Here is a 26,343-nt window from a genome sequence, read left to right on the forward strand (position 1 = left end):
CCAGCTGCCTTTAGAACACATGCTTATCTGGGGTGTTATTTAAAGGCACAGACGAGGAGTGGCTCGCTTATTGTCAGGGACCTGGGGAGGAGGGGATGGAGAATTCGCATTTATGTACTGGATCGTGGCTTTACAAAAATAAAGAGTCCCGGAGATGGACCGTGTTGGCAGCTAAATGGCAGTGGGATGTGGTTTGCATCACCGAACACATGTGTGCTATGTGGGCTTCATCACAGAGAGAAAGATGTCTTATCCTGTTCCAGAATTTCATGATGGAGACAGCCCCACTTGAGGAGGCAGCTTAAGGGGAAAGCGAGGGAAGCTGAGATACTCTGTGCTTACCCAGGGCCACGAGCTGGGGGAAGGCAGAGCTGGGAGCGGCACCTGGCAAATCCTTTCTCCTAAAAGAGAAAGCTTTGCTTGCTTCTGAATTTGCTGCCTCGGGGTTGGGGGGAACTGTTTTCACCATGCCGGTACAGCACCTCATCAGTTACTGCATGCCTCCGGGAATCAGTTGGCTTTTATGGTCTGAGATCAAACTGGAAGGAAGAAAGGCTGGGGCTGTGGGCTTCTTGACTGGGGACAGCAGAAACCAGGGCAACTGTCTGCTGGTGAGGCAGCGCTCTCTATATATACAGTGGTTCAGCTGGGAGGAGACACAGTAGGGGCAACTGTCTAGCCCGGGACCACGGAGAATCGCGTTTATGGTTCAGCTGGTGCTGTCAAATATTTCCCTGCATGCACCAGCTAGGCCAGATACCCTCGGCTTTAAAAACATCTCCCAAGATACTGTGAATTATTTTTGCTTAGTTTGTGGGTGAGGGGGTGATTATGTAGTAGGATTGCTATTGGGTGGGAGAAAGGAGCTGGGAGCTGGCTGGGGGCTCTCCTCTCCTCGCCTTGCCTTCTCAGTTCCTTGATGGTCTGTGTCACCTGCAGCCTCTCACTGGGAGAAGTGACACTTTAATTCCCAGCCTGTGAATAGGAAGTCACTTTAGGCTTAATAGGAAGTGACCAGGGGAACATGCTGGATTAACCAAGGGAGATTGTAAAGGGCTGAGTAAGTATCAGCAGGGTGGGAAGGAGCTTGTGCCAGTCTGCAAGAGGCATGGACTCCCAGAAGCCACCAGAGTCAGCAACTTGCTGGAGGCTGTTTAAGAAGGACCAGATGATTCTGGGGGCTTCCAGTACTCTCTGGAACAAGCGGGTCTTACACTTACAGGAGACGACCTACAGTCATGAAAGAAAAGAAGCAAGTTTTATTTGCAGAGGACTTATGAGCGAGGATCTGTGAGCTATGATCTCACCCTTGCTCGCTAACACACTGAAGCTACTGGAGCCTCCCTCTGGAGACTGCTAATGTCTGAACTGAGCTTGAATTTGGCTCTTGCCTTCTTTAAGCCTCAGGATCACCACGTTTAAGAAGAACCCACAGCCTCTGCTTCATGGATCTGTTGAGAGAATTACAGAGGTTTGGTCAGAGGGTTTCTAGAATAACTGTTCAGCTCGCAAGCAGTTGTAGAGAATACGTCAATGGATAGCCATGACTGTGTCGATAAAACTTTATCTACAAAGCATTGGCAGTTTGCTGGATTGGCCCTGTGGCTATGGTGTGCTGATTCCCATCTTATATGCGTTTAGCTAATTCTTCTTTAAATGCCGGGTCACATTTTTTACCTTTCACAACGTTCTAGAGTGTTTTACTTATTTATTTCCTGCACACGTGTGTGCAGAAGCAAGCCCCAGCACCATGTGGAGGTCAAGTGACGACTTGCAAGATTCAGTTCTCTCTTTTGCTGGGCAGATTCCGGGGATGGATCAGGCCATCAGGTTTGACATCAAATACCTTTATCCATTGAACCATTTAATCAGCCCACATGTCAAGCTTTTAAAGAAAGATTTGTTTATTTTGTGTGTATGGTGTTTTTCCTGCACGTACATGTGCCTTGCATGTGTGCCTGGTGCTTGAAAAATCCGGAAGAGTTCACCAGGTCCCACAGTGCTGGAATCGCAGGTGGTTGTGAACTGCCTTCTGGATGCTGGGAACTGAACGAGGGTCCTCTTGAAGAACATTCAATGATCTTAGTCCCTGAGCCATCTCTCCATTCTTCCAGCCTTTCTAGTGTTTGTTTGTTTGTTTGTTTGTTTGTTTGTTTTACAGCTAGTGGTAACTGTCTGATCTCTCTATGTCGAGTCAACTTAACCTCCTTAGACTCAGAAGACATTCTGGAAACACCTTTGTGTGTCCCCAAATGAACCCCTAAATGAATCCCTCCTGACAACAAGAGCTTGAGGGAAGATTCAGAGCAGTATTTGAGGCACAGACTCAGAGCGCTAAATCCTAAGGTTCAAATCCTGGTTCCGCATCTCCAAATCTTAATTTCCTAAAAAAAAAAAAAAAAAAAAAAAATGGAGATGTTTGGAGTATCTATCTTATCAGGTTGTTAGAAGGGCCTGAAAGAGGTCCAGTGCTGAAGACTGAACCCAGATCCTCCTACAGCCCATGTTGGCCTTTACTGCTGAGTTATGCCGCCAACCCCAACATGAAATGTTTTTAGTGTCCTGCTTGGCAGGGGCAAACACTGAAGCTTTAGCAGATCCATCAGCTCTAGTAAAATACTTCAGATGCCCCACACGTGTCTATGGGAAACTACTGATGAAGCCTGAAGGAAAATATCTTTCTTCCTCCTCCTGGCCTCAGTTTCCTCGTGCGTAAAATGGCAATAGGGCGGGTTTCTAGGCTGTTCCTGTTCTAGTGAAGCCTCTGACTGAGGACAGTTTGTCATTCAGACAGAGCCGCTCTCTGCGTGACCCAGTTCCTTTTCCTGTCACTGTGACACAATATTCTGATAGACACAAATCAAGGGAGAAGGATTTCTTTGAGTTTACAGTTCAAGGCACAGTTCTCAGGTCATGGGGGTCAAGGCAGCAGGAGGTAGAAGCAGCGAAGCTGATTTGGGGGGTGGGGGAGAACGCTCAGCGTGATTGCGCAATTTACACAGTTAATCCAATCAGAGAATGCGCACGCCCACAGTAGGAGGGCTTTCTACCTCAATCGCCAATCAGGATAACCTCAAAGGCCTGTCTCCCAGGCCTTTCTAGATCCTGTCAGGTTGACAGGGACACCCATCACACCCCATACCTTCAGCATCTTCTTCTACCTCTTTCTCCTGTCTCCTCAATCCCAGCCCTGGACTCTCTCTTCCCTAATCAGCTGTCTGCTGTAGGGGCTGCGTCACGTGCTCCAGGATGCTAGGAAGCACCTAGGCCTTCTAGTGCCTCCTGTTCCCACTTGTTCCATTGAGGAAGCAACAACAGAATCACTGCGGGGGTTGCCAAATGTCCCAAGGAGTGTGAGATCTCTGCCTTCTGGTTAGGAAACATTACACCAGAACAAACCAAACATAAATGAGGGGAGATGTTTCAGGAGGATGGTTTTTGCAGCTGTCTGGGGCTATCTGTGCTCTGTAGAGACTCTGGAGAGGGGGAATGAAGTGGCTTTGCACCCAGCAGCCTCAGTTTCCCTGTGCGAACGCTGAGGTAAAAATTCGTGATGCTTTCAAGGTTGGGCTGAAGGGTAAATATGTGGCTAACCTCACAGTAAACACAGAAGCGTCTCGAAGCCGATATCAGAACACCGTGTTTTCGTTACTGTGACTGTGGACTCAATGAGCATCCCCTCTGCCTCCTGAGTTTCTGACTCTTTATGAGCCTCACGGCTCGGCTCACAATGAAGAGAAATGCACTGGCTTTGACCTTCTGATGTGTTTTCTTTGGACTCCGACGTGATTTAGAAGTGTTTGAATTCATAGCTTGCATTTTAACAGAAGCTGTGGCTGAGAATGCCACATCTGGAGTTTTCTTTGGAGAACCTGGCCGTGAGCCAGTGCTGGGGCACGATGCTCTCTGGGGCTATAAAATGCAACCCGCCCCTTATGAAGGATGTGTGTGCTTACCTGTCACCTGAAGCTACACCAAGCTCACTTTGACAAATGATGTTTTCTACCTGGTGGCTGAATGTATCTGAGGTGGAAACCCTAATATCTGGAATCCTTTTTTTCAAGGCCCTTAGAACTAATGATTTCCCACCCCCTCCGCCCCCAGGTTGTGAATCTCTTAGAGACAAAAGGCTTTCCAACCTCTGAGGGTCATAGCCATCTCCTCTCTACAACTCCGGTGTTCCATTGACTTCTGAAGTCTTCACAGAGGTTCATGCAGGGCTATCTCTTAGTCGTCAATGCAGTTTGGGGTGCTATTCAGGTCTGAGACTCTGGCCCCCCAATCCATTCTCCCTTCCCCAATCCAATCTCTCCCAGCAAAACCTAAGCAAGCAGCTTCTCAGCAACCATTTATCAGACCCAAGGAAATAACAGCTTTTATCCACGGCTCTCTCACTTGAAGACAGTGATCAGATTCCGAACCGTTTCCAGAAGTGCCCCTTGGGGCCCAGGAGAGACGTGGTTTCCATGATAACCAGTCCTTGCTGTCTCCCATCTCCAGGCTCTGAGAAGGGACAAGTAGCTCACCGCTCAATAATGCTAGAGAAAATGTAACCACAACCCCACCAGGTATGATGTACAGAGAAATCTGCACCACCATGATGGGCAGCTGCAATTTCCACCATGTTGACAATGACTGCAGCTGTAATAGACACCCTCCAGACATCTCCTCCAAGCAGAGCTGGTCTGGTATAAGGCAGGGGACATAGAGGAACACAGATGATTTTTTTGTGAGGGTTTTCAGGCTATTCTTCAGATGATACTGGGTTGTAAATACTTTCATGGGAAGGAAGGACCAGCGAGAGGGCTCAGTGGGGGTTGCTGTCGGATCTGATAACTGAGATCAATCCCCTCCCTGGGTCCCACATGGTGGAGGGAGAGAACTAAGTCCCCCAAGTTGTCCTCTGACCTCCACATGAACACTGTAGCACACACATATGCTCTCATAAACAAATAAATACAATAAAATGCAATACAAGTTTTAAAAACTAAAGACAAAAAAATTAAAGTAGGAAAAGGTAGGGGACAGAGAAAAATACTCTTTAGATGTTAAAAGGATCCTACACACAAGCTGTTGGGCATATGTCTACAACACAGCACTCAGGAGGATGGCAAGTTCAAGGCTATCCTGAGCTACATTGTCTGGCCCTGTCTCAGAGAAAGAGAAAACTGTATACACAAATTACCAAGAGTCACTCATATTCACAGAGTGCTTTGTATTAGCAATAACGATCTTTGCGACTCTCATTATCTTATTGGCTCTGCCATGGAGGAGATGGCAGGAGCCATCTTGAATGGCTGCCAAGCATTTATATTCATGTTCACTATCAAACCTGCTTTTCACACCTATGTGACCCAGGGATGAGTACCGCCATTTTTGAGATCCAAGAAGGCTGGTTAAATGGCTTGTCTCCTATCACAAAGCCAGTCTCAACTAACATCCAGCTTCAAGCTTGAAGGAATGACAAGGAAAGTAAGATACCTATTACCCTGATGTGACCACACAAACTCTATATCTGATTCAAACCATCACACTGGATCCTAATAATGGGTATATGTTAACCAGACACTAAATAGAGATTGAGGACCCTACAGTAGCGTCTCCAACACCGTACTATACTCCTCTGACCTTGGGTGGCACATAGGGTTAAGTTTATGGGGAGGCCTTTGGGGGTGCATGAGTTTCAAAAGGCAAATGCTATACCTACCTGTCTTTCATTGTGTTCTCTGGGCCTGGGGTAGCATCAGAACAATCATAAACCCTTGGCAAATAGTGTTGGGTTAATGATAACCCAGTGGGTAACCCAAACGGTTGTATCGCTATTGGTATTTTTTCTGGTAAGGTAAATAGATGTGCTTTTCCTTTGATCATCTGTTTTATTGGCTTCCTCTGCCTGCGGTGCTGTTTCTGGGGTGGTATCTGTACTAATTTACACCAAACTCGGACTGCTACAATGTCTCAGTTAGCAAACTCAGACTGCTACAATGTCTCAGTTAGCGCTACTACTTTTATGATGAAACAGGATGACCAAAAGCAAGTTGGGGAGGAAAGGGTTTATTTGACTTACAGTTCCACAGCACACAGTCTGTCACTGAGGGTAGTCAGGACAGGAACTCAAGCAGGGCAGGAACCTGAAGGCAGGAGATGATGCAGAGGTCATGGAGGGATGATGCTTGTTCCTCAGGGCTTGGTCAGACTGCCTTTTTTTCTAGGCTCATGACCATGAACTCAGGGATGATACCACCTACAACAAGCTGGGCTCTCTCCCATTAACCACTAATTAAGAAAATGCCCTACAGATGAAGTGGAAACTTCTGGTTTCTTTGGAAAGTCGGTTATGTCAAATGATGTTTTGGTGGGGCACACAGGTGAGAGGATGTTTTGCCATAGCAGACAGGTGAAAGGACACATGATGATTAGAAGGACTATAAACATGACCCCACAGACAGTGGGAGCTCAAGTATTGGTTTACTCTACTCCACCTCGCTATTCTTTGCTGATGACACGAGACACATGTGTTGCTTTGCCTTACATGGCATTGCTGAGTTCTGTTTGTGGCGACATCATAGAGAACTTCTGTGGTTCCTGCAGTGTCTTGCTGCTTCCACAGCTCTGGGACAGCGGGCGAGCCTTGAGGTTTCTTTTGAACGGGACTGCCCTTGCTGGTTTGTGTGTGGTGACTGCAAAGTGGGCTGGGCTGCAGTTAGCTATTCCTGTTGGTGTTTGGTGTTGACCTGAACTGCGGATATATCCTGACGACGAAGATTGAACTCGCCCCCAAAGAACTATTTCTAAAGAGGTCTACTTTCCCTCTTTAGAGTCCAAATAACTTTTCTCTTCCACTGCCTCTGGTGGGTGGTGGGCTAGAGGAGAGGTTGAACCCTTATTAAAGGAGGTCGAGTACATTTTATGCCTACATACAGATTTACCCACAACCCAATCCCGTGGAGACATTTTCTTGTTGAGGTTCCCTCCTCTCGGATAACTTTAGCTTGTGTCAAGTTGACATAAAACTGTCCAGCAAATACAGTAAAGCACCCTGAGCTCTGTGTTCAGCTTAAGTAGCAGAAAGCTATGTTTCCTCTAAGTTCTGTACACCAGAAGTCCATGGTCCCTAGCATGACTGGTCTCCTTAGAGGTCTCTCTCCCGGGCTTGCAAGTTGTACCACAAAATTATCTATACTTATGAAGCCTAGCCTGGTCTGGTTTCTCTATGTCTGTCCTAATAGGCTCCTCTCCCATAAGGATACTGCTCGTCCTGGATGGAGGCTTATGCTGATGGAGCCGTGTTAATTGCCTCTTGCAGGCCCTATCTTCAGATACAGCCACACATTAAAATAGTAGGTATCGGGGCTTCGATGCACAGGTTTGTAGGGTGTCTTACTTGTTTTCTGTTGCTGTGAATGAGAAGTGGGGACTGGGAAAATTCCAAAGAGGACAGGTTTATTGTAATCATGATTATTATCCTTACTATTACTTTCTTCTAGTTATTATCTGACTCTGGGAGGAGGGCAAGGATTCAGACTCCCTTCCTGTCTTTGTCCCAATTCTGTCTGGATGATTAGAGGATGTCTGCTCTGCAAGTGATGAGCTGGCCTCCCCCACTCATTGGTCAACCAACTCACCTGCCAACATCTCCAGAATTCACAGGCAAATCTGAGGAAGTCCAGCCATCCCAAACACCCGTGCCTCCCTGTCAGCAAAGGGTTGGGCTCAAAGTTTACTGAATCACTAAAAGTATTTAACAGCTACCTGAGCACCTCTTAATTCTGTCAAATTGACACCTAAAATAAATACCATCTTTGTGCATATATGTTCATGTATGTGCATGTGCCCGTGCACATGTGTGTGTGTGGAGGGTAGAGGCTGACTCCAGGTGCAACGTGCTCTGCTTATTTGTTTGCTCTCTCTCTCTCTCTCTCTCTCTCTCTCTCTCTCTCTCTCTCTCCCTCTCACCCTCTCTCTCTCTCTCTCTTCCCCTTCCGTCTCCCTCCCCCCTCTCCCGACCTCCCGACCTCCCTCTGTCCTCTCTCCCTTCCTTCCTTCCTTCCTTCCTTCCTTCCTTCCTTCCTTCCTTCTTTCCTTCCCTCCCTCCCTCCCTCCCTCCCTCCCTCCCTCCCTCCCTCCTTCCTTCCCTCTTTCTTTCTTTCTTCCTTTCTTTCTTTCTTTCTTTCTTTTCCTTTCTTGCTAGCTGACCATCAAGGTTCAGGGATCAGCCTGTCTCTGCCTACCCCACCATGGGATTACAAGTGTGCTCCACCACACACCATTTTCACCAGACGAAGCTTATAATCCAAGTGTTTTTGGTATTGTAATTTGCTAATTACCCATGTTGCCCAACGACGTCCGCAAAGGGAGGACTTTTGTCTGTTTTGCTCATGGTTCTAACTTTAGAGCCTAGAACAAGGCTAGCACACAAAACAAAAGGATGGATGTACACATTAGCCTGCTCCCGTGGCTCCCATCTGGCTCCTGTGAGGGCTGGCACACAGGGCTGCCCCCAAAGAAGCATCCCCAGTAGAATCCTGGCCAGTAGAATCCTCTATGATGCATTCCCTAGTGGTAAAATCTGTTTGGGGCTACCCGTGTACTCCAAGCATTAACATGCCATGATTAAATGATGGTTGCACTAAAATAGCTTGTATGTCTACCAAACATAATATTCTCAGCCCTACCCCCAAATACACTGAATCCAATTTGAGGGTGCAGGCTTCTGGACATTTTATGGCATATTCTGAATATCACAGTTCCTCAGACACCCGAGACACCCGTGGAAAGGCAGACACTAGGAGCTGGAGTCATAACCGCTCGAGAATTTAATCCAGTATTTTGTATCCTCCCCCACACCATCCCTGAGAATAGACTCCTAAGTGCGTTACCCCTCTTTAGTTTATGAGTTTGATTTCCTTAGACCCATGGGTGCAAATGATGTCACATAGATACTGTCTCCACTTCCTGATGCTGGGCCTAGGGAAGACTGGAGCACCAATAGGCTATGGGAGGCCCACATGCTTTGGGGTTTCTGTCATAAAGTCTCCTGTAGTTATGGGAAGTAAGCATGAGAGAAGTAGTTCCCAGGTCAAAGTGTGTGACCAGAGGGCAAAGGTCACAGGTGATTGATTGATTGATTGATTTCCTTGCTTTGTCGTCTCTAAGCCCTAGCCAGGACTGCGAGCTTGCAAGGTGGGTATTGCACTAGGTTGGGAGGAGGCTAAGGGTGACGAGAACGGTGGAATATTTCTCTTGGGAAAGAATATTTCCTTTTTGTTGTCTTAGAAGTGCTTAGGACTTTCAGGAGAAGCAGGAATCCCAAATCTTCCTATCTTTTTTTACTTGATTTTTATAATTACCAAATAATTTTTAAATTGTGCACATTAGACCTGCCTACAGATGCTATTCCATTTGTGGACCACAGGTGTGTGAGCTCTGCTTCAGATAGCTGTGTGTGCCTCTGTGTGTGTGTGTGTGTGTGTGTGTGTGTGTGTGTGTGTTTATGTGGGGGTTTGTGTGTCTGTGTGTGAACCCAGTCTGGTTTCAGATCCCCTGGGTGCAGAGCTCTGTGACATTCATCTGCTGACAGATCTTGGTGTTCTGAGGGTGGCACTGCCCAGCAGGGTCCTACCTCTTAATGTTTAATCAACTCCAGCACCACATTCCTGGGACCAAGCGTCCAACGTGTGAACCCTGTGAGGACCAGTCACATGCAAGCCACACAGTTCCGTGACTCACGAACAGCTTGGCCCCCAGTGTAGAGGAGGATGAGGCAGATACCCTTTACTTGGTGCCTTTGGAGAGCCGCATTGTCAAGTGAGTGGCTATGGGTCCCGCCATGGGTCGCCTGTGGTTGTTTGTGTTTACATTACCTGAAGTAAAATGGAAGCCTCAGCCCCTGGGTGAAGCCAGCTATATCTCACAGGGTCTGTGACTGCCCATCCAATGGCTCACACATTTTAATCATCACAGACCAGTCTTCCGAGAGCTCCCTCGACAGTCAGAGAGGAGACTTGCCTCTTCCCCGTGCCCATCCCAGGAAACACCTCTTTCTGTGTGCTTCTCTATGAAGATCACCATGAGTGGTAAGATAGATCACCACAACAGCAGAAGGCGAGAAGATCCTGTTAGTTAATGGGAACAAAGCCGGATGTGTGCAGCCCACTTTGCTCTCTCGGTAAAGGTGAGAATCGCCCTCTGGAAACTCTTGCCACCTTCCACTGTTCAGAAGAGTGGTCGTTGGGAAGTGTTTCGAAACGGAGGCATGCCACACATGCTCCCGGAAGGGTGTTTTGGGGAATCCATGCTGTCAACTGTCTATAGATGTCTGGCATCCCTCATCCCAGTGCTCGGACATGCTCCCACCATCACCTGTTGCATCTGCAGAGACGTTGCTGCAGTCAGTCAGCCCACGCTCATCCTAGAGTGGGAACAGAAAAGACAACTGAGTGGGTAGGTTTTCCCACAGCGTCAAGGAAAATAAGAGTTCTTGGGTGTGTGGAATTGCTAATTAAGAAAGATAGGCTTGGGGCTGGAGAGATGGCTCGGTGGTTAAGAGCACCGATTGCTCTTCTGGAGGCCCTGAGTTCGATTCCCAGCAACTGCATGGTGGCTCACAACCAACTATCATGGGATCTGATGCCCTCTTCTGGTGTGTCTGAAGACAGCTCTCTCTCTCTCTCTCTCTCTCTCTCTCTCTCTCTCTCTCTCTCTCTCTGTGTGTGTGTGTGTGTGTGTGTGTGTGTGTGTGTATGTGTGTGTGTGTAATCTTTAGAAAGGAAGGAAGAAAGAAAGGCTTGGAATGAAAAATGATTTACAAAAAATCAGAATTGGCAAGTATTAAATTATTCAACGAGAAACACAAAGTGTAGAGGACGGGCCATTCGCCAGACGTGAGAAGTCTCGAGGCAAGAGGCAATTCAAAAAGAAAGGAAAAACTTGGATGAGCCTGAAGGTCTGCGGTATCTGGGGGTTGGCAGAGGGCAAGGCATGGGTATGAAGTGATTCTGCCAAATTGCTGTGTGATTCAGGACTCAAGTGGCTGGGAGAGCCACAGCATCAAGGGGAGAGAAGAAGCCAACGGAGGCTCTATCTCTACAGATTATTTACTTAGGGGTAGGCATCTGGAAGCGTGACAAGAGGCTTAATGATGACACAGAGCGAGCAGCATAAAGAGACGCTCTCCAGTGTGGGAGAAGGGACTGCGGAAGACACCAGCTAGAGAGCAATGTCAGGTTTGCGATTTCCCCATACGATCTGGACGCCATGATAAATTCAGTGCCAGGTTAGTCTGGGCATCTCCGTGAGATTTGGTTACAAACAGATTTTAGAAGGAGAAATTAAAGACAAAGCAGTGACGGGGTGTGGGCTGTGTCTCAATGGTAGGGTCACTCGTCGAGCCTGTGCAAAGCCCAGGAATTACTATCTGAAACACGTGCAAAATTTGTCAACGAATGTCTGCATTAATTGAAGACTAGATGAAAACTTTTTTTTTTTTTCTGAAAACAATTTTATTATGCCACACATTTCTGTGGGTTAACAGTCTGGGCATACTTCATTCATGCCCTCTGGTTTGGTTCTTTCCCAAGGCTCAGCCAGGAAGAATCCATTTTCCAAGATCACTGAAGTGGGTGGTTGGCAGGATACCTAATACCTTGAGGGCGATTGGACCCAAATCTTCCTGAGCTGTTGGCCACGGTCTTTCCTTGATTGACTGCCATATGGTTGCTCCAGAGAGCATCTCATAACATGGAAGTCTGCCTTCAGCAGAGTGAGCAAGAAAGGGCAAAGCCAGCGTCTCACCATGAAACTAGTTCATCACTGATACATTTGCCCCTTAAGTGCATGCCCCCTGGGTTCCACATGCATCCAAGGAAGAGGACTGATGTCACAGGGTGAGGGCGACCAGGGGCTGCGTGGTCAACTGCCTGGCACACTTACAAAGAGAAAGGGTGCACCAGGAAAGTGGTTCAGTGAGTCAAGTCCTCACCATAAAAGCATGAAGCCCTGAGTTCAGATTCCCGGCACCCACAGGAAAGCCAGGCATAACACAGCACTCCTGCAATCCTAGTGTTGGTGGGTAGAGGTTCAGAGGGACAGGCAGGTTCCAGAGGCTCAGCCTGTCTGGTTGAAACAGCAATTTTCACATTCAACAAGAAACCCTACCTCAAAAAGTAAGGTAGAGGGGCTGGAGAGGTGGTTTACCAGGTAAGAGCACTGACTGCTCTTCGAGAGGTCCTGAGTTCAATTCCCAGCAACCACATGGTGGCTCACAACCATCTGTAACGGGATCTGATGCCCTCTTCTGGTGTGTCTGAAGAGAGCCACAGTGTACTGACATATATAAGGTAAATAGATAATTCTTTAGAAAAAAAATAAGAGAAGCAATTAAGGAAGGAACCTCAATGTCAGTCTCTGGCTTCCACACACGCCCACAGGGGCTAGCACACCCACACCCAAGTGCATGTGCTTACGAATACAATAAGAAATACAAATAGTAATTGGATGAAATGTGATGGAAAGAAAATGGGAAGAGGAAAATCAAAGGAAAAGAATGGAGAAGATGGGGAAGAATAGAAGAGGGGGTTGGGTAGGTCAGTAGTAGCGTGTTAGCCTAATGTGCATGAGACCCTGGACTTGAACCACAGCATTGCAGAGAGAAGTGGGGAGGAGAGTGGAAAAGGAGGGGTGGATGGAAGAGAGGAGAAGATAGGGAGGAGGGAAGGAGAAGGTACGGAGGAGGGAGAGGACGAGGCTAAGTCAATCAACCAACACGACTCCTGTATCTTCAAGTAAAGTGACATAGAAGAAACAAGTACCACGGCATGGTGCCTCCACACAGACACCATCAAGATGGGAGATAGCTATGTGTGAGAGGATTGTCCACAGGCTTGGACCCATCAGCCATGAGATTCATCCAAACCCTTGGGTTTGAGACTGAAGGGAAGATGAACTCATCAGGTCTGGCTGGGAAAGGCAAACTTGAACTGAGGGTTGCGACACAGGTAAGTCTGAGATAGAAACATAGAGTAAGGGGGCCTGGAGGGGCAACTCAGGAGGTGAAGCACTTGTTACACTAGCAAGAGGCTGTGCATTCAATTCCCAGTGAGAGAGAAGGTGGGGTGTAGCTGCCCTCCCAAGGCTAGTTCCAAGGTATCTGTTTTATGTCTGGATTCCCCATGTTTACTGGCTGGCTGGCCAGCGTAGCTGAGGTGGTGAGCTCTGAGTACAGTAAGAGTCCCTACCTTGAAAATGGGAGGGGGGGTGACTGAAGATAACACCCAGTGTTAGGCTCTGTGCTCCTCACACAGACACACGGACACTTCACAGATACACAGACAAAACAGTATCAAAGGGCTCAGAATAGAAGCACTTGAGGAAAGAGAATTCAAAGTACCTGCCATAGATTCCAGAAGTGTAGGAGTGGGGACTGCTAATAGAAGGAAAAGGGACCAGTCTTTGAAGGGATCCTGAGCTCCTAAAAGATTATTTGAATGCAATCAGGTGGGTAGCTAGAAGGTGTTAAAAATGGCTGGGTGGGGGTGATATGAAGGAGGGCTGAATACAAATACTTAGAATCAGGAACCTGGCTTTCTAATTCCCAGCACGCATGAACACACACACACACACACACACACACACACACACACACACACACAGGCATATACACAGGTACACACACACATAGACACACACGGGCACACACAGGCAGGCACCATACACAGGTACACACAGACACACACATGCACACACATGCATATACACACATAGACACACACAGGCACATACAGGTACACACAGGCATACACAGGCACATACACACAGACACACACTGGCACAGACACATGTACACACATGCACACACAATCACACAGAGACACACAAAATGGCACACAGGCACTTATGTACCCATGCATTCCTGTGCCCTTCCCCCCGACCCCCTCCCTGCCCCACTACCACCACCAGGTGGTCTGAGCCTCAGTTTCTTTGTCTGTTATTGGGAAAATTGAGGAAACTGCATAAATTATCCATCACAGTTCCTGCCACACAGTCAGTCCTGCCACATAGTCAGTCCTCAGCAATAATCCTCACCACAGTTAGCTCTCTGACATAAGGGTGGGAGACCATGGGGAACTTTCAATGTCAGGCTGCCCCTTGGTAACAAAACATTCCTTACTTTGTCTCCTCCTGGTTGTCAGCCGTGACAGATAAGCAATGGGGACTTAAAAGTGACAGATGCATGCACACTGAGAATAGGACAGAATAGGGGGAGGGACAGAAGAGGGCGGGGCCTCAGGGCATTTGCAATTGCAGGTCAGTGCTGCATGGGTGGGTTACGGACCCCTCTCTTCATAAACAGCTCTGAGATGTAGTCAGAGCAAGGTCCTAGCATTTGCTAGGAACCCTGGCCTGGCAGTTTTCATTCAGAGAGAGGGGTCAGCCTTGATTCCAGAGACAGAGGGCCCTGCTGAGGTCCACGGATAGGCACCCGTCTGAGCAAGATTGTCCACTTGAGCAAGACCAGGAGGGACATCAGGAAAGGGCTTCTATGGTCAAGCACTGCCTTGGGTAGGTTCAGAGGTAGGAGAAGCCCACTCCCACTGTGTGTGTATGTGTGTTCAGAAACCCATGTGTGTGCAAGTGTGTGGTGTATGTGTAAGTGCTTATCCGTGTGTGTGTGTGTTTGTGTGTATATGTGTGTTTGTGTATGTATGTGTGTGATATGTGGTATGTATGTGTATATGTGTTCATGTGTTCAAGTGTCCATGTGAGCATGTGTGTAGTGTGGTGTATGTGTGTTTGTGTGTTCATGTATTCAAGTGTCCATGTGAACATGTGAGGTGTGTGTGTGTGTGTGATATGTGGTATGTATGTGTATATGTGTTCACGTGTTCATGTGTTCAAGTGTCCATGTGAGCACATGTGTAGTGTGGCGAGTGTGTGTGTGTGTGTGTGTGTGTGTGTGTATGTGTGTTCATGCTGAAGCCAGAGGTCAACCTCAATTCTCAGGAGCTACCTGTCCTGTATCTTGAGACAGGGTCTCTCACTGGCCCCGGGCTAGATTAGATTAGACTCTCTGGCCAGTGAGCCCCAGGGATCCTCTTGTCTCTGCCCCCTCAGTGTTAAGAATACAGGACTGCACTACTGAGTGAGCTTTTTATGTGAGCGCTTGGGACTCGAACCCAGGTCCTACCTCTTGTGAGCAAGCACCTTGCTGACAGCTATCCTACCAGCCCATTCACTAGAAAAGAATCCCTAATTGCACCTACCCTTCCATCTGCCCCTACACCAGCCCCTCTGTCCACTCCCCCTGCCCGCCCCCTCCCCCGCCTGTCCCTCTGCCTGCCCCCGCCCCACCGTCTCCCCAACCCCCACCCACCCTCCCTTCTGTCTGCCCCTTCTGCTATTTTATTCAGATGAAATGCAACTTCTGAGCCTTTTCTCAGACGTATCTCTTTCCCCTCCATTTCTTACCGATCATAGATTAGATTACTTCAGTTCTCATTTTCACTCTGGGATCTAAGGGGTCCGTTCCTCACCCTTAGGATTCTCCCCCTTGGTGCATTTCCGTGTAGAAAGTTCCGTGTTGAGATGACGACACAGAGGCAACTCTCAGCTTTGTGAAGAAAATGCCTTTTGAAATTACCCTCTAAATAGCAATTTTAACTCCAGATAAAGAAGAAAGGAAAAGGTATCTCAAACAAAAGGCGGCCCTTTGAGAAGAAAAGTTTAAGCTTTGTAGGAAATGCCCCTTGCAGACCTTATGGTTATGTGCAGTGCATTACCATTTGAAACCACAGTGGAAGATAATTTATATTGAAGTGCTAATGGCTTGATAGCATAGTCATTTAGGAAACGTCGAGATCTCCCCTTTCCATGCCCGCGTGGGGATAGAGGATGCTTCTATCTGATGTCAGGGCGTTTATAACCTGGTTGGGAAAAATAGTCGTAAACAAGAACGCAGAAGCCTTGGAGAAGCCTCGTTGTGTTTGTCAACTTGACCAGGTTGAGAGACGCCTGAGAGATTAAGGCAGCACACTCCTGTGCCTGTGGGGATGTTTCCAGGGACGGTCTGGTCGCATGGGCCCTGACCTAGTCCGTGTGGATTGATTGACTCTAGGATCCAAAATTCGAATGGATTCTTGAGACGTCACAGTGCCTCCTGCCTCCATGGAGGAAGTCGATTACTGAAGCCTGTCCTGAGGACAGGAGGAGGCTGTCGTTTGTGGGAGAACTCATATAAGAAGCAGGTGTAAAGCTTTAATCTGGTCCATGGGGCTGGAGATAGGACTCCATTGTTGAGGGTTCGCTGGATGCAGAGCTCACAACCACTTGCAACTCCACCTCTAAGGGTAAATATGAAATCTGTCCCTGCCTCACATCAAAGCCCATGGACCAAACCACTTCCATGGCATCCTCAGGCAGCCTCAGCGTTGCCTGATCCAGAGCCTTCCCTACTTCTCCCAAGTAGATGGGACAGGAAATGTGATCTGAGCTGAGATTGTCACTGGGCCAAATAAAATGGAATAAAATAAGATGCCCAGGGAAATTTTAATTGCAGACTGAGAATGTAAGTGTGTCCTTCATAATACATCTGCCCTGTTTTTTTAAAAAAGTGTTCATCTGCAATTCACATTGAATTAGGTGGTCTCCATTCCTATTTTCTACCTCTGCCCAGCTCACCAGCACAACCTTAGCATTCCAGGGTGGGGTGGATTTCCAAAAGCAGGAGTGACTTGGGTAAAGGGATTCTGCCTCCCGTGGACACCCAACATGGTGCAGCTGAGTCTTAGTAAAGCTGTATGGATTTAGGTTAGACTTCCCCTTCCCAACCCTCCTCATATCTTCCTGTGCAGACCGGACGGCTTCTCACAGGAGTGAGATTCTTTTGTTCGGAGAATGTCACAATGGTTTCCAATGTCACCATGTTCCTCAAAGGTATGTGAGGATACTCAAGAGTCCTGCAGGGTCTCAACGAGGGGTTTCTGTCATCTGCTGGGAGCCTTTCCAGGTCCCCCAATCCCTATTTCCAGTTTAACTCCTGTTCTGGCTGTTTGAAGTCCAGTTCTGACTCCTGTCAGGAGAATCCCTTTGTGGGCAGGGAGCGGGGAGGGGCTGCTTTCAGAGAACTTCACAGGGAAGAGCCCTCCTTTCTTCCAGTCTTCGAGCTACTTGACAAACAAGAGGCTTGTTTAATCACAGAAAGCAGACCCAAGTGGAGGTTTTTATCCTGTGCCACTCACTAAAGGGATCAAATTCAGGCTTCCTTTGAAGCCATGAAAAAGGGCAGCTTCTGCCTTCTTTCGCTGTTCTGGGCGGCTTTCACAAAAACAGCACCACAGCTAGAAGGGAGGAAATGCTGACACCGTGGAGGAGACCTAGCAAGTCTCCATTGGCAAAAGTTGCATACTCAAGCCTCCGGGGCTAAATAAATCCCCACACCATTACACAGCGGGTCTTCCCCCATTGCAACCTCCTGACAGAGCTTGTGGCTTTGCCCTGAGTTCTGGTAAAGCTTCTACAGTTTGGAGTTCGGTGACCACATGTGTTTGAAGGTCCCTTAGTGGGGTAGGATAGGGAGAAGGGAAATATAAAGAGACACGTCTCACAGAATTGCTTTAAAAATTCTGCCTGCTGCTGGCTTATCTCCCCACCCAATGGAGAAGGGACATGCGGCCCGTGGAGGTGTAGGACAGAGGAGGTGAGGTCGGGAGTTTGTGGTGTCGCAGAATTTGGGAAGAAGTTAGAACAAGGTGGGTATGCCTGATTCGACACCCATGGGAAGAGTGTAACGAGACTCCATCTTCCAAATTACTCATTCCTGACTCGAATATGACGACAGAGGGAGCAGCTAGTAGAGTGTGGGTGTTCTCTTTGCATACAGTGATATGGGGAAAATACAAATTATCCATCTTCTTCAAAGATCTGGTGAGGTCTCATTTGAAAATCTATACTAGGATCTCAATGAGAAAAGGAAAAGGTAGGGGAGAGAGGAGAGAAGAGGGAGGGAAAGAGGGTGGGATGGAGGGGCGGGAAGAGGAAATGAAAGGTATAGTTTCCGGTCACTGATGGGGTTTGCTTTCTCCTTCGCAAAAGTCCTAAGACTTTTATCTCATTCCACATTCATCCACTGAGTGCTTAAGAACACTCCTATGTCAGTTACTGTTCATTTTGTGGGCCCATATTGTGACCAAATACCCAGCAAGACCCAATTTGAGGAAGGCTTTATTTTGATTTTTTTTTTTGTTTTAGATTTATTTTATGTTACATGTATGAGTGTTTTGTCTGCATGCAAGTCTGTGCACCATGCATACGCCTGGTGCCTGCTGAGGTTAAAAAGAGAGCATTGGATTCCCTATGATTGGAATCCTCTCATCCCTGGGATGGTTGTGAGCCACCATGTGGATGCTGGGAACTGAACCCAGGTTCCCTGGAAACCATCCAGCACTCTTAACCTCTGGACCACCACTCCAGCCCCTGGAAAAATTTTATGTTGGCTCGTGGTTTGAGGAGCTATGGTCAGCCATGTGACAGAAGGCACAGTAAAAAGATCATGACATGGAAGGAAGCAGAGGCCATGTGAAAAGTAGGGTTGGGGTAAAAAACAAGTCCCACCCCCAATGACCCACTTACTTCAGTGAGGTTCCCTCTCCTGAAGGTTCCACAGCCTTCCCAAAACAGTGCCATCCACTGTACACTGAAGCCCGTGGGTGGCAGCAATTCCACACACAGCTCTGGAATCTAGCCCCTTAGGGTCAGTCTCCCTCTGTAACTGTTTTTCTGCTGCACTGTGGGCAATGAGTAAATGGTCCTTAGAATCAAATGTTCATATACGAAATGTGGCATTTGCCTAGGAGTTCAAGTGACGGTTGTGGGAAGGATAATGATCCCATTGGTATGTTCATTTATTGAAGTGATCGTGTGATTGATAATGCAATCGTTGAATCAATAATACAATCGTTGAATCCCCACTGTGTGCCTGAACCAGTCTGAGAGTGTGAGGCCCAGGCATCAGAATTTAAGACATGCCCAAGGTTGTTTTAAAGTACACTTGGCCTCTAGCCACTGAGACCGGATGAGTCACACACACAAGTGTGATGTCAGAGATCATCTCTATAAACAAGGCAAGCCACGCATGCCACAAAGGCATACTTATTTCCCTAGACAGAGAGAGAGAGAGAGAGAGAGAGAGAGAGAGAGAGAGAGCGCTCTGAGTGACAGATTACATCATTAGGTAATTACAGTGTGCAGAGATGACTTGGGAGGGGCTGTAGGATGTGGAATGAGAGAGGCTGACGCAGGAGTAAGGCAGGCTAGCCTTCCCAAGGTTTGGGATGCAGATTTGAAGACATGATAACAGTGAATTAGGTGATGTGCGAATTAGGTGGTCAGAGAGACAAGGGACGTAAAAGATTTGTGAAAGAAGGCAATAAAGATCAGAGCATCCAGGCTGCCTGGGGCTCGCCCCACCCCAGTGTTTGTAGCACCCCCTTATCTGTACAGAGTGAGCCATGTGCTGAAATTGAATCCCAACTTGACTGGATTTAGAATCATCCACGAGACAAGCCTCCCGAGGGGTTAGCTGAGCTGGATAGAAGTAACAGCATGCCGTGGACCACAGTCCCAGTCTGAGCATTAGGGAGAAAAGGACAGAGCAATAGTCTTCTTCTCTCTGCTCCTGACTGCAGATGCTGTATGACCAGCTGCCTCACCCTCCCTCTGCCATGACTGCCCCTCCCCAATGCATTGTGCCATCAAACAGATAAACCTTCCTTCTGTAAGGTGCTCTTGTCGGGTATTTTAATGGAATCAGGAGATTAACTCATCTATCCCTAAGCACTGGGAGACTTGGATGCTATCAACAGTTCCTAGAGGCTTCATACTTAACTGGGAAATCTAAAAATCCCTGGGAGACATTGATGGAAACACATTAGCTCCTGAATAATGCACGTGGACCCAAAATGACAACCTTCACAGAGAGCTTCGAGAAGGCCTTTGGCTCCATTAACCTCTGGCCTCAAAGAAAGGCACAAATGCCTTCGTGGGACATTTGACACTTCGTCTCCAGATCCCTGTCTGCACTCTCAGCTCCAGCATCTGTGACCTGGACAATGTCTACTGTTTACTCTTATCTCTTGCCTTATTAAGTCTTGGGTCCTCTGTCTACCCTGATCCCCTCTCTGTCCCTTCTGCTATGAAACTCTTGCTTACGTTCAAGTCTCAGCTCAGCCATCACTTCCTCTAGGGATCATTTCCGGTCATCTGGGACTGAGCAAACCCCTTTCCAAAGCTCCTTCTTAAGATGTTGAATTCTGAATTCCTACTGTTTAATGTCTGATCCTTAGAGCAGGTCCCAGCTAGACCCCTGGGTTTGGACTAAAGGATTGTTCTCTACCAGATCCTTAGTAGATATGGACTGCCCCAACCTTACCCTGGACATCTGCTTCTGAGCCCTGTAACTTTGACTCTCGTACAGCACAAACCACCATGTGGGGACAGAGACTAGAACTGGCTTCCAACAAGGGACTTCCTTTTGTAGCCATCAACCCTTGATCTCCTGCTCCCCATCCCTCTAGCCTTAGGATCTCATGCTTTGGAACAGAGAGGGGGAAAAAAGACACAAAGTGATAAATGTTTGATCCACTTCCATGAGCAATCAAAATCTGGAAGAGCAGAGTCAGGAAGTAAGGTAGATAGAAGTCCCTAGCGGCTAGCAGGATTGAAGAGAGGGGAGTTACCATTTAAGGGGTGCAGAATTTGGGTTGGGTGATAAGAACATTCTGGGAAATCGATATGCATTTAAATTATGCAATGTGAGTATACGCAATGCCTTTGAATCATCTAAAATTATTAAAATTGCTATAAAATAAAATTATTATTTTGCTATGTTAAAAGCGGGAAGAGAGATGAATAGGGGTAGGCTTGGGAGGTTAGCAAATCTGTGAGTCGAACCTTGACTTTCCAGCCTGGGAAAGAACCCATCAGCTCTGGTACTTTTGAGTGGGCTCATTCAGTGCCTGTCCTGAGTGCTGGTGGGGCCAGCTGCATCCCGCTCGGGGCAGTGTTCCAAAGTGTAGTCTCCCAGAGGCCTTTCTCACCCACTTTCTTTGGCAGAACGAGGGGGAAAGCAACATAGAAAACGCAATGAATTTTTCAGCACGTAAGATTTAGCCAATTCAGGAGCAAATTCTTTATTCGGAGCTAATGGGTCTCTCTTTCTTGTGCTTTACGCTCTAAATGCACTTTCTTTTGTGAAATGACCACGAGACGCAACAGCTGACTTAAGAGAAATAACTCTCCTCTTGACAGGAAGGAAAAGCAATCATTGGCCTCCGTTCCATCCATCGTTCCCGCGTTAATTCTTTACTTGGTTATTTTAATTGATGTGTGATGGCTGTGTATCGATGTGCAGCTCAGTACAGGGACTCCGTGTTACAGCAAGTGGTAGCAAAACCAGGGTAACCGACTTAGCCATCATCCCGAGAGATTAGCGTTCCGTCGGGGATTGTCTCCAATTCCCTCTTTTATCTATTTTGAAATATACGGTAAGGCATTGTTAAGGACAGTTACACTTTATCCTACTCACTGCTACAGTTCGTATAAGCTGGGGGAAAGCTTCTCCTTACATTCCCTTCCGTTCCCAGCTTCCATAGCCGTAATTCCACTCTCAACACCCACCATGTACATGAGGCATGGTGATGGTGTATATGGAATGGTTAGTGTATGTGTGAGGTATGATGTGTGTGTTATTTGGCATTGTATATGTGTGTGTGTGTGTGTGTGTGTGTGTGCATGCCATGTGTATACTTGGCGCATGTACATGAGTGTGGTGTGTGCATAAATGTGTGTGTGTATGTGGTACGATGATGATGATGGTATGCACGCACATGTGGTATAATGATGGGGTGTGTGTGTGTGTGTGTGTGTGTGTGTGTGTGTGTGTGTGCATATTCATTGCAATATTGGCTAGGCTTACAGGCCAACAGGCACACACAGCTATGCCTAGATTTCTAGGTGGGTGCTCGGGATTTGAACTCGGCTCCTTGTACCTGCAGAACAAATGCTCTTAGCCACTCAGCCATCTCTCTAGACGGATTGGCTTATCTGCACTTCTGAGAAGAATCCTCTCAGCTCCCACGGAGGAATGAGAACATGTGGCATCTGTGAGGTTATCTTCTTTGCGGAATGCCAACATCTAGGTGCCTTCGATCCTAACTGAGAGAGCTCAGTTTCCCAAGTGGAGTAACAGGCAGAGAGACCCACAGCTCCATGTCACCTTGAGTTGTACCTGCCTCCTTTTCCTGCCCACCTTTACCATGTACCCTTCTTTGGCGTGCCCAACCATTCTACTTGCTATGATCTGCGTGTAGCCCCTCAAAGAGCACCTGGCGCTTCCTTAGATCCTGCATGTAGTCACATTTGCTAGAAGGGTCTTGTGGAAGGAAGGTGTTTGAGCAAAAGGACTGATGGATTATCTCCCATGAGAATTAGCTCCCCACCCCCACTTTCTCTTCCTTGGGTACTACCTGTTTTCCCTTCTACCTCATTCTGCCTTGGTATGAAGCAGTATAAATTCCCTGTAAATGTATCTGCCTCCATGTTGGATTTCTCTGCTTTTAGAGCCACTAGCCAAACGCCTTTCCTCTGTAAATCACCCAGCTTTGGGTATCCTGCCATACAACAGGAAATGTACTGGGACAACATCCTTGCCCTCAACTTGGGTTGATCACTGAGGTCATTTGGGGGTCTTCTTTATGAATCGACTTCTTCCTTTTCTTTCTTTGCCTACCATTCCTTGATGTCCTGAGGGAAAATGTATGTCATCATATAAACACATCTAGAGAGGGCTTTCTGGAAAGCATACCAGATAACCTTGCTGATGGAGCAGTCCTCCCTCTCCCTCCTGACTGTGGGAGCTTCATGTTGGGCATTGTTCATCCTTCACTCACACCGACTTGGCTTTTGAAGTCACTGACTATGTGCAAGGTACTGACTATGTGCAGAGTACTGAAGTTGGTGGTGGGCATGGGCGGGATGAATGAGGCAACTGTTTCAACTCTTCCCCCCTTCCACAAAGCTACATTTTTGAAGAGATAGACACACAAGAAAGACACAATAAACAAGAGGTGGTGGGCAGAGGCAAGCTATAAAAAAATAAGACACGCCGACATTGGAGACAGGATCAGAAGGACACTTGGGGGTGAGCAGAGGAAGTGACCTTTGAGCAGAGATCTAAATAAAGAAGTGCTCATACTTTAAAAATCAAGAACTAGAATGTTCCAGAAAAAAAAAATCAATGTATCCAAACGCTTAGAGGTAGGATCAGGTCAGCAGGAAATTCAAAGGCAGGCCTGATGGCATGGTCTGTTCTTTCCTCTCCTCTTCCTAACCTGACAACCCTGAAGTTCTGAGCCCTATGCTTCTCCAACTTAAACTTGACTTATGTTACCAGAGAGCTCACCAAGTAGATTGCTGTGCTCTACCATATCCCCAGAGTGCTGAAAAGAGTAAGTCTAGGAAGCTTTCAGAGCCGCAGTGGCTGCTGCTGGTGGTGATCTGGACTCCACACAAGCAAACACCACTATAGTCTAAGCAAGGAGAATTCAGCCACATCTCTGGGTTTTTATACCTGGAGGGCCTGCTTCCTAACCCAACCTCTCCTCTCCTTTTCCCTCTCCTCCCCATCTCTCCTCCTCCTCCTCCCCCTCTCTCCTCTTCCTCCTCCTCTTCCTCCTCTTCTCTCTCTCTCTCTCTCTCTCTCTCTCTCTCTCTCTCTCTCTCTCTCTCTCCCTTTCCCTCTCCCCCTCCCTCTCCCCCTCCCCCCCTCTCTCCTGGGTAATTCATACTTCATGTCTCATTTCTCCCCAGTTGCCCCATCAGAGAAGGCATCTCCTTTAAGTACATCCTTGCCCTCTGAGTTTAGCTCATTAGACCACAGATCACGTGAGCAGCTAATCTGTAGATCGCGTTTACTGAAGGAAGAGAGATTTTTCTTTCATGTCGGAGTATCAGGTTTCGAAACAATCCCCAGCATATTGTCTACGCCAAGGAAATTTTGTAAACGTGCTGTGGTAATTAGAGAGACTCATGACTTGAATTACTTTTCTAGCCACACTTTCCGGGGGAGGGGGCCTCATTGAATGCTTATGCAGACGCAGGAGCAGAGTCCAGCTGTGGTTTCTGAGTTTCTGTTTTGTTTTGTTTTGTTTTTACCTTGGAAGACCCCGCCTTTCCTCTCGGGAGACTCCGCCCATGCCAAGGATTGCCTGCCATTGCTAATGTCTGTTCTGTAGCATGTGTTGGTTCTAAAAATGGTTGCTGTGCCTATGGTTCAGTTGACGATAGAGTTGGAAGTGGCTCCCACTCAGCCAGAGACTGGTGGTGGGTATACCAGATGCTCAGAACAGGGATGCCCACCTTTTTATAAGACGCACCCGCTGCGGAGAGCTGGCCACTTCCGCCGCGGTTCTGAGACCTGCCATATATACCCATCCTCCATTCTGACCAGTCATCCCCATGCCCTGCCGGTTGTTGAAGACTTTAAATAACGGTTCTTGGATCCTGGGCTCGGAAAGACCCAGATTCAAAACCACAGCTCTCAATCCTACCACCACTCCTACCACCACGGTGCGGCCTTAAGCGACACATCTTCTCTACCCAGGATGCAAAGCGATGCAGAGCAACCGCACCCTCCTGGGATTGGTTGGAGTCCGGAGTGTTGGAGACTGTAGAGTGTTCAGCCCCCTGTAGGTATGCAGCAACCGCTTGACAGATGCGTATGTCTGCTTTATACCAGTGGTCATTTGTTCTCCATTAGTATCGCGGTCCTTGTAAATATTCTAAGGGAAGAGCAAAGAGGCGCAGGTAATCGTTCCTGAGGGCATCCTTAGAGATGCTTGGGTCGTGAACCTGCAGCAGAGCTGGGTGGGAGGTATGCACGTACACGAGGAGACCTGGGTAGAACATAATCAGAACGGGAGAGGGTCTTTGATAAATAAAAAGTATTCGACTAACATGGTTCTTCAGATTCCTTGTATTAATACACTAAACTGATCTGTAGGCCAGCTTCGCCTGTGGGCCACCAGCCTGAAGTTGTTGGGAGTTCAGCTCTCACCCTGAGTCTGGGCTCTGAGTGACTCTAGTTTGACGAGGACAGAAAATCCGGCCTCAGTGCCTCATCCCGTGTCTTCTTTGAAGACAACAAGGCGGGGAGATGGAAGTTTATGTCTCAGACTTTCATGCAATGTAGTCAAGAGGGTTTTTCTTTAAATTTTTTTAAAATAAAAAAATGGCATTTATCACTTTTCCAGAAACAAAAATCCCGTAGTACATTTATTATAATCCTCTCCTTGGCCAAGTAAAAGTCAGAGAAGGCACCCTTGACACGCCGGCTCGCTGACCTCACGCCAGTCCCTTCTTGCTGAGCCCGCTTCAAAGGGGAACAGCGAGAACGAACGAACGAACGGGAATCTGTTCGTAAAGCGCTCGTTCACGAGGAAGATTAAACGCTCTGGGCATTATTCTGAGCTGGCTGGGTGGGCTGGGACTCCGCAACGCATCCGGCATGGATGCGACACAAACTGAGTTCCCAGGAGTGAAATGGCGCATAACCAAGGATGCTCAGACCACAAGACGGACTATCGATTTGTTTGGTAATTACATCTGCAGTGTCCAGCCCAGGCACGGGGAGGGAGGACGGGTTCTGCTGCAGAGAACAGCCACGCAAATTCCCCCAGCTCCGGAGGACAGGAGTTTCTTTTCAATTCTGTCCCCAAGATCTTCCGCTGTGTACCTGGGCATTCAGACAGCCGTGGTTTGAGAATTCCTCGCTCTTTTCTTTCGTCTCTTAGAGCCAAAGGTCAGTTGCCTTTGTCTTCTGCCTCAAAGCATTCCGGGAGGGAATTCTGTATTCTTTTCAGTGGAGAGTAAATAGCACACAGGATCAAGCCAGCCGCATTCAGTCTGCAGTCTGTCTGTAGAAGCAGAGGGCACTTGAGGCCATACAGAATATCTAGACACCTTCCCTAACTACACACACAGAGGGGAGCCAAGAAAGAAAGAAAGAAAGAAAGAAGGGAGGGAGGGAGAAAAGAATGCTCTTAAATGCATAAACTGAATTCTCATTTTATCTTTGTATATACGAATATAGATTTATCCACCCACATTTAGATATTACACAATCAGACAAGATACCCAAGACAAGGGTATGTCCACCTCATGCTGTCTGGATGCAAAGGGAACTGGGCTACACACCTGTGTGCAAAAAGCTCGTCGAGTCACAGGCTAGGAATATTTCCTCTGGCCTGAGAAACGGCAGCCCAGGGCTAAAACTCAAGAACAGATACTGCAGTG

General features: G+C 47.6%; 1 long non-coding RNA gene across 1 annotated transcript; it reads right to left on the reverse strand.

The window, feature by feature from the left end:
- Nucleotides 1–21,166: 21,166 nt before the first annotated feature.
- LOC120095861 (uncharacterized) lies at nucleotides 21,167–25,808 on the reverse strand. The gene is made up of 2 exons (XR_005491736.2): nucleotides 24,409–25,808; nucleotides 21,167–21,519 (listed from the first exon to the last, which is right to left on the reverse strand). It is a non-coding gene; the product is annotated as an uncharacterized LOC120095861 (long non-coding RNA).
- Between the last annotated feature and the right edge of the window lie 535 nt (nucleotides 25,809–26,343).

The sequence above is a fragment of the Rattus norvegicus genome, chromosome 12 (genome assembly GCF_036323735.1).
Source record: "Rattus norvegicus strain BN/NHsdMcwi chromosome 12, GRCr8, whole genome shotgun sequence".
NCBI classification, from domain to species: domain Eukaryota; kingdom Metazoa; phylum Chordata; class Mammalia; order Rodentia; family Muridae; genus Rattus; species Rattus norvegicus.